We start from the raw sequence: 8,601 nt of genomic DNA on the forward strand, positions 1-8,601 counted from the left end.
CATTCTCTTCAATTAGTGCACTCAACTCCCATTCAAGTTTCTCCATCCTAGCATTAATCCTTCTATTTTGCTCTATGAGGAGCTCTAGGCACTGAGCTATTCTCTCCATTGGCTCACTTTGGGGCTGCTGCAGGGACAAGGTCCAAAACGGCGGTACCTGCTCCACGTCACGGGTTCTATTTATGGACTCACCTGGCAACTTTAGTGATGTCACTGCTGATGTCACAAATCGTCGTCATAAATACACATTCGTTAACCGTTTATTAATAGGACCTTTGAGCTCAACGGTAATTAATTAGTAGTGGAAATAATTTCTGGTAGCATCACAGAAATGTAGCACTGACAATAATATTGTATGCTGTAATCGTACTGGGCAATTAGTGATACAAAACAACTGTTTTATCCTGTGAATAAAAGTATATGTTCTTGTCAATATACCATGGTAATAACAGAAGCGAAACGCAATATTGTGTCAGGACAATTCACTATTTATGCACAATAAATAAAGGAGCATTTGCTGTTGCATGTCCACAATGCCAATGGATTTTTGGGCTGGGGTAATAAAATAACGAAATACATTCTTCCAGCTGAATTCCCTCCACGAGGGGGAGCTTGTTACTGATCACTGCTGCCTACAAATCCCATCCCATTCCTCTCCTGTTAAGAATAGATTGCTCTCTGTTTCCCATCTTCCTTTAACATATCTTGTATCATGACCCCGTAGATTGATCAGTGAACAATATAATTTGTAAATGACTTTTTGATAGGGTCCATCTCTATATGCATTCTCGAATATATTTATAATCTCTTCATTCCCAGTCGATAACTGAGAATTTTTTAGCTTCTTTTAGAAGCACACACTTCTTACCGAAGAAATGAATATTATTTTACAGTGTTGCTGAATCACATACCACCATGCCAATCAGATTACTTATTCCATGTGAGGGTGAGGAGGTGACCCTCCTGGATAAGATGGTGAAGGTTTGCTGCGTTTTGGTGAACAGTGTGATAAAAAAACTGATGTGATGTTCTATAAGGTGGTTTTAATAAAAAAAGAGGCAAAAATTAGTTCGTTTCTTTATTCAACTTTTGAACAGTGGTACTAACCCTAAGCCTAACCCTAGCCCCCTAGCCCCTAACCCTAACCCTAAAGGTTTGCTGCGTTTTGGTGAACAGTGTGATAAAAAAAACTGATGTGATGTTCTATAAGGTGGTTTTAATAAAAAAAGAGGCAAAAATTAGTTCGTTTCTTTATTCAACTTTTGAACAGTGGTGCTAACCCTAACCCTACTAACCCTACTAACCCTAGCCCCCTAGCCCCTAGCCCCTTATCCTAGCAGGTAAACGGCACCGAGGATGGTGGCCGTTATGGGAAGAGGTAGAACTAGACCTACACCTAGAACTAGAACTACGTTTCTTGTTAGGTTGGTAATGTCACTCATTGCTTTCTCACACCTTACACGCCTCTGTTCCTTCCTCAACTCTCTTACAAGGTTGTCTATCCTATCATTAATCACTATACTTTCCTCTATGAGGAGCTCTAGGCGCTGAGCTATTCTCTCCATTGGATCACTTTGGGGCTGCTGCAGGGACAAGGTCCAAAACGGCGGTACCTGCTCCACGTCACGGGTTCTATTTATGGACTCACCTGGCAACTTTAGTGATGTCACTGCTGATGTTGTCACTGTTGGTGTGACCTCATGACTCATTCATGCTATCTGAACTGTGGTGTAATTATGAGGTCACAGGGGGACGTGAATTTATTCACAAAGTTGATAGAGAGTTTGGGTCATAACTCAAAGACGCAATGATGCAGTCAAATCATTTGGAATTAAATATCTCTGTCAGGGCGCCCCAGGGTGGCTGTGGCTACAATGTAGCTTGCCGTCACCGGTGTGTGAATGGGTGGATGACTGGATATGTAAGGTGCTTTGGGGTCCTTAGGGACTAGTAAAGCGCTATACAACTACAGGCCATTTACCATCTGTAAATTACAACATTTAGAGGGTTCTGACATCACAGTCATCTTTCTGACATCACATCCAGTCTCTCTGCTGTGATGTCAAATATCAATGCCAGATTCGTCTCTCTGCTGTGATTCAAAATATCAAATAATAAAAACTAAACTAAACTAGCAAATAGTTTAGTTTAACTCCACTGTGGATGAGTTGGTGTGTTTTTAGGTAACCCTTCAAGGAAAAAGACTTTCCACACAAGTCACAGCTGAACGGTCTCTCTCCAGTGTGGATAGGGTTGCCAACTCCCTGAAAAATAAATAAGGGACACCTCGTGGCCAGGGCCGGGCGACCCAGTTGTCTTCACCCTTCCCAGTGTGGTGAATTTTCTAGCTCTTTTTTTGTGTGTGAAATTATTTTTTTTAACCCTTTGACTTGAATTTGATTTAAGTAGATGTGTATTCTTTGTGATATGAACACATGTGAAACAAATGATCATTTAGCCATTTATTTTTAGCTCAAAATGACAACATTAACACATAAAACAGGTCTCTTTCTTAAACAGAAGCCTGTCATGCTTAACTTTTGAGAATATAAGTAAATCTTTCTTTAAAAGAACTCTGTCCTGCTTAACTTAAAATAATAGAAAACAATAGAAAGAAAAATATTCTTGTAACAGTGCACATTTAGTGCATTTAGTACAATTGGCTTCAGCTGAGGTATTATTTCAGCTTTTCTAATGCTAATCAGCTGCTCCCGTTTGAAAACCCGCTTGTTCCCATGATTACGCATCTTAACTCATCATCATTATTCATCTATGTATTACTTTTATGTATTAGTCATCTATTTGTTGTAATCATCTATCCTTGCAGTCGTTTATTACACAAAATAAATTATATTATCACACTTCTGGCCACATAGCGCTGATATTCACTGCACATGCCCATATTAACTTTTTCCAGCCAGGTGTTTTCCTTTTCCCATTCTTCCCTTTCTCTGAGGGGAACAAACATTGCTGCTCTAACGCTGGGCTCACACTGTGCGGTTTTAGGCCCATTTTGAGCCGATTTTTGAGTGATCGGACCGATTTTGGCCTTCATCGTGCGTCGTGTAGTATACGTGGGGTAACGAGAAGTGATTAACACCTCACGACCAGCTCCCGATCATCAATCGCTCGTGAGCCGCTCACACTGCTCGCGCGCAAACACGTAAACGCCGTGAAAAAGATGGCGCAGCACGGCTGTGCAGCGTGTGATCTGGACACAAGCGATGGAGGCACAACTTGTAGAACTTTGAAAAGCTCATCCGAGCCTTTTCGATGTGGCCTCACAAAATTATCACGACCACAACAACCGTGAAAATAGTTGGATCTACATCGCTGCTAAATCACAGCTGCCTGATCATGTTTTTCATTAGCAATTTAGCAAAGTTGATGGTGGTGGTGTGTCTGTGTGAGTGAGAGACAGAGAGAGCGAGCGACAGATTTTCTGTTATAACCTTAATTTTATGGACGCACAGTGTGAGCACTCAGGTCGCATCAGAGCATCGGGCGGTATCCGGTTGTTCAGTGATGACGCGACGAATCCTACTTCCGGGTCTAAAGTAGTCTGCGTTTAATATGGCTTTTGTGTTGTTAACATGTTTAATGTTTTGTATTTTCTTCTATTTGATCTCAAAAAGCTCCTAAAACAGTCAGTGATCCCTGTTGACCTCCCTCGGCTTTTATTACCACTAATCATTTATTTAAGCTCAGTTTTTAAAACCTTAGGATGTAACTACAGCCCAGCCCATGCAGCAGTATATGAATGACTAACCTCGTATTGTGGATGGATTATCTCAGTTGTTCTCCTGGCTGAAGTTTGGTCCTTTTACAGCATCCTGCCATGCGATTACATTTGTTTCTGACCACCGAGAACACTCACGTTAACTTTTATCGAGTGGAAAAAAAGTTAGCTTGTTTATATTATGCTAACATAGCTGTGTCGCTAGCGGTCACGTAGCACATCATTATATACCAGCTAGCCCAACTTCAGTAACCCTACAAACGTCACTGCTGTTTAGTTTTCTGTCTTCATTTATGCTGGAAGTGATAACAGAGCTGTACGTTTTAATTTGTTTCCAAAACCCCGCAGTCAGGACATGCTATATTGTATTTAGATAGAAGCTAGCGAGCTAACTCCCTGCTAACTTCTAACTCCGTTAAATGTCATAAATTCCGTTTTCATGGATGCCTGGATGTTAAACTCAATTGTTACACCTGGTAGAGCAGAACGCTGATCATTTTATTAAAGATGAAAGACTTTAGACAGTTTTTCAACTCTCAGTAATGCCACAGTGATCGTTTGATATATGGACCTGCAGTGGAGTTTAGACCCAGACACGGCTAGTGACGTCAGACTGAACAACCGGATAGTGTGAGACCTGCATCGTGACCTACCAACTTCTAACCCCTGCGAGTCAATCGTGCAGTTTGAGCAGGAGCTGAATAACGCGACTGAAAAAATCGCACAGTGTCTGCCCAGCTTTAGGTGTACTGTCGTCCGAGACTTGCACCACAGTGACGGCGTTTGTTTCCCTGTTGGCCATGCTTCTTGTTGTGGTCATCTGTTGTCTTCCGGTATTTTCTCCGTAAGCGACCTTTCCTCGACCAATGAGATGAGCGGTAATCTGAATTGTCATACTCGAATTGTCATAAGTGTGCTGTCAGCTCATTGGTCACAAAGCAGGAGAGGGGCTGGGAATTGTGTTTTCAAACAAAGCGTTAATTCCATAAACATTTATAGACTACTTTTGATTCTCACTGTATTACGGGACAAAGTGCGTCCCTTATTAGCTCAATACGGGACATGTACTTTTGTTTCTAAATACGGGACGATTCCGTATTTTAAGGGACGGTTGGCAACCCTACTGGTAGGGTGGACCTAGCTGTGTCGTAGCTGTGTCGCTAGCGATCACGTAGCACATCATTATATACCAGCTAGCCAAACTTCAGTAACCCCACAAACGTCACTGCTGTTTAGTTTTCTGTCTTCATTTATGCTGGAAGTGATAGCAGAGTTGTACGTTTTAATTTGTTTCCAAAACCCTGCAGTCAGGACATGCTATATTGTATTCAGATAGAAGCTAGCGAGCTAACTCCCTGCTAACTTCTAACTCCGTTAAATGTCATAAATTCCGTTTTCATGGATGCCTGGATGTTAAACTCAATTGTTACACCTGGTAGAGCAGAACGCTGATCATTTTATTAAAGATGAAAGACTTTAGACAGTTTTTCAACTCTCAGTAATGCCATAGTGATCATTTGATATATGGCATTATATATCACTGCCAGATTCATCTCTCTGTTGTGATGTCAAATATCAATGCCAGATTCATCTCTCTGGTGTGATGTCAAATATCAATGCCAGATTCATCTCTCTGGTGTGATGTCAAATATCAATGCCAGATTCATCTCTCTGTTGTGATGTCAAATATAAATGCCAGATTCATCTCTCTGTTGTGTCACATCCCCCTGTGACCTCATAATTACACCACAGTTCAGATAGCATGAATGAGTCATGAGGTCACACCAACAGTGACAACATCAGCAGTGACATCACTAAAGTTGCCAGGTGAGTCCATAAATAGAACCCGTGACGTGGAGCAGGTACCGCCGTTTTGGACCTTGTCCCTGCAGCAGCCCCAAAGTGATCCAATGGAGAGAATAGCTCAGCGCCTAGAGCTCCTCATAGAGGAAAGTATAGTGATTAATGATAGGATAGACAACCTTGTAAGAGAGTTGAGGAAGGAACAGAGGCGTGTAAGGTGTGAGAAAGCAATGAGTGACATTACCAACCTAACAAGAAACGTAGTTCTAGTTCTAGGTGTAGGTCTAGTTCTACCTCTTCCCATAACGGCCACCATCCTCGGTGCCGTTTACCTGCTAGGGTAAGGGGCTAGGGGCTAGGGGGCTAGGGTTAGTAGGGTTAGTAGGGTTAGGGTTAGCACCACTGTTCAAAAGTTGAATAAAGAAACGAACTAATTTTTGCCTCTTTTTTTATTAAAACCACCTTATAGAACATCACATCAGTTTTTTTATCACACTGTTCACCAAAACGCAGCAAACCTTTAGGGTTAGGGTTAGGGGCTAGGGGGCTAGGGTTAGGCTTAGGGTTAGTACCACTGTTCAAAAGTTGAATAAAGAAACGAACTAATTTTTGCCTCTTTTTTTATTAAAACCACCTTATAGAACATCACATCAGTTTTTTTTTTATCACACTGTTCACCAAAACGCAGCAAACCTTCACCATCTTATCCAGGAGGGTCACCTCCTCACCCTCACATGGAATAAGTAATCTGATTGGCATGGTGGTATGTGATTCAGCAACACTGTAAAATAATATTCATTTCTTCGGTAAGAAGTGTGTGCTTCTAAAAGAAGCTAAAAAATTCTCAGTTATCGACTGGGAATGAAGAGATTATAAATATATTCGAGAATGCATATAGAGATGGACCCTATCAAAAAGTCATTTACAAATTATATTGTTCACTGATCAATCTACGGGGTCATGATACAAGATATGTTAAAGGAAGATGGGAAACAGAGAGCAATCTATTCTTAACAGGAGAGGAATGGGATGGGATTTGTAGGCAGCAGTGATCAGTAACAAGCTCCCCCTCGTGGAGGGAATTCAGCTGGAAGAATGTATTTCGTTATTTTATTACCCCAGCCCAAAAATCCATTGGCATTGTGGACATGCAACAGCAAATCATTTTCACATTTTTTGGGAAGGTCCCCGTGTGGTTCCATTTTGGAAGGAAATACATAAGGTCATGGAAACAATCTTCCAAAAGAAAATACAATTTCATTTTGCATTATTGTACCTAGGCAACCTAGAGAGTCTTAATCTATGCAAACCGGATAAGTATTTGTTCAGTGTGCTGTCGGTAGCTTGCAAAAAGGCCATAACTCGCCTTTGGATTAAAGAGGAAATTCCTACCATAGATGAATGGATTGATGTGATATATAATATTTTTGTTATGGAAAGAATAACTTTTAGGCTAAAGTGCCAGGCGGACGGGCATACCTCTTAGTGAGCTCGTGGAGGGGTTTGGCTATAGAGATTGACAGACCACGTGACTTTCGCGCATTGCATGCCGGTAACTCGTGGCAAAACAATCCAAGTACTGCATCAAATGCAAGCATTTGCAGCACCGCAAAACGTTCATTCTTCGGTTCCAATAAACTCTTGCTTTTTCTTTGCCCCCCAAAAAGGTATGTACAAAACGAAGGAGAACAATGCTGGTCTGTACAAAGACAGACTTAATGAAAAGTCAAAGAAAAGATACGAGGAAAAAAATCAAACCAGTGAAAGTGTCAGACCCTTATGAGCACACATAAGTTTACCAGTCTCACAAATCGTCGTCATAAATACACATTTGTTAACCGTTTATTAATATAACCTTTGAGCTCAGCGGTAATTAATTAGTAGTGGAAATAATTTCTGGTAGCATCACAGAAATGTAGCACTGACAATAATATTGTATGCTGTAATCGTACTGGGCAATTAGTGATACAAAACAACTGTTTTATCCTGTGAATAAAAGTATATGTTTTTGTCAATATACCATGGTAATAACAGAAGCGAAACGCAATATTGTGTCAGGACAATTCACTATTTATGCACAATAAATAAAGGAGCATAGCGCGACAATTTCTGTTCAGCGCCAGACTTGCTTGTAACCTATATCACCAATTATGTTTAGAAAAATGACGGATTAACTACAACAAAACTCTGACCTTTGTGGAAATGCTTGGAGCAGACTAACCTGTGAGCTGGAGTGTTCTGGGACGTTATATTTGGTCTTTGAATGGCTGCAATCCAGTCGCCTCTTTGTTACTTCGGAAACATGGCTCGAACAATTTATCTTCAACGACGTAAACCGATAACAACCGATCTCTTTACCCGTCGGCTTTCCGTGGCTGTCATGCGACCGGCTATTGCAGTTAATAATACAACAGCTTCTTGACATTTTTGTGTTTCTTTTTATCGCTGTATAACTGATTTCAATTGAAAGCCTGCGTGCGCTAGTACCTCTTGCCACGAGTTCCCACAATTCTTTGCGGTTTTACCCCTGAGTGACGTCACATTTTCAATCTCTATTGTAGCAAAGTCCTCCACGAACCGGCGGTAGTATGAGGCTAAGCCAACAAACTGACGCACTGGGGATCTGTGGAAATACCCCCAGCAGAGATGATATGGCCCAGATAGGCCACCTGCTCCCGAAACAGGCAGCATTTAGATAGCTTCAGTTTTAGGTTGGCTCCACGCAATCTGATGAACACTTGCTCGAGCCGCTCCAGCATCTGGGTGCTATCCTGACCCAGGACAATGATGTCATCTAGGTACACTAAGCACGTCTCCCAGTGCAGCCCAGCCAGGACTCTGTCCATAATTTCGACGCTGCGTGTACAGAGCAGGTAGTGCAACAATAGAAAAATAGTTGCTGGACGGCACTGTGTAGCGTTTGTCTAGGGTGTTGATCGTTTTCCTAAATCCCTCGTTTTGAACAGTGTTGATGGGAGCCATATCTTTGGTCAGGTGATAAGTGATAGCCTCCGTAATGTCTTTGTGCCTGCGGGAGTTCGACGTGTATAGGGAAGCGC

Source organism: Diplotaxodon limnothrissa, linkage group LG12, assembly GCF_057381915.1.
Source record: "Diplotaxodon limnothrissa isolate DT_005_m linkage group LG12, D_limnothrissa_male_GT1.1, whole genome shotgun sequence".
Taxonomy (NCBI): domain Eukaryota; kingdom Metazoa; phylum Chordata; class Actinopteri; order Cichliformes; family Cichlidae; genus Diplotaxodon; species Diplotaxodon limnothrissa.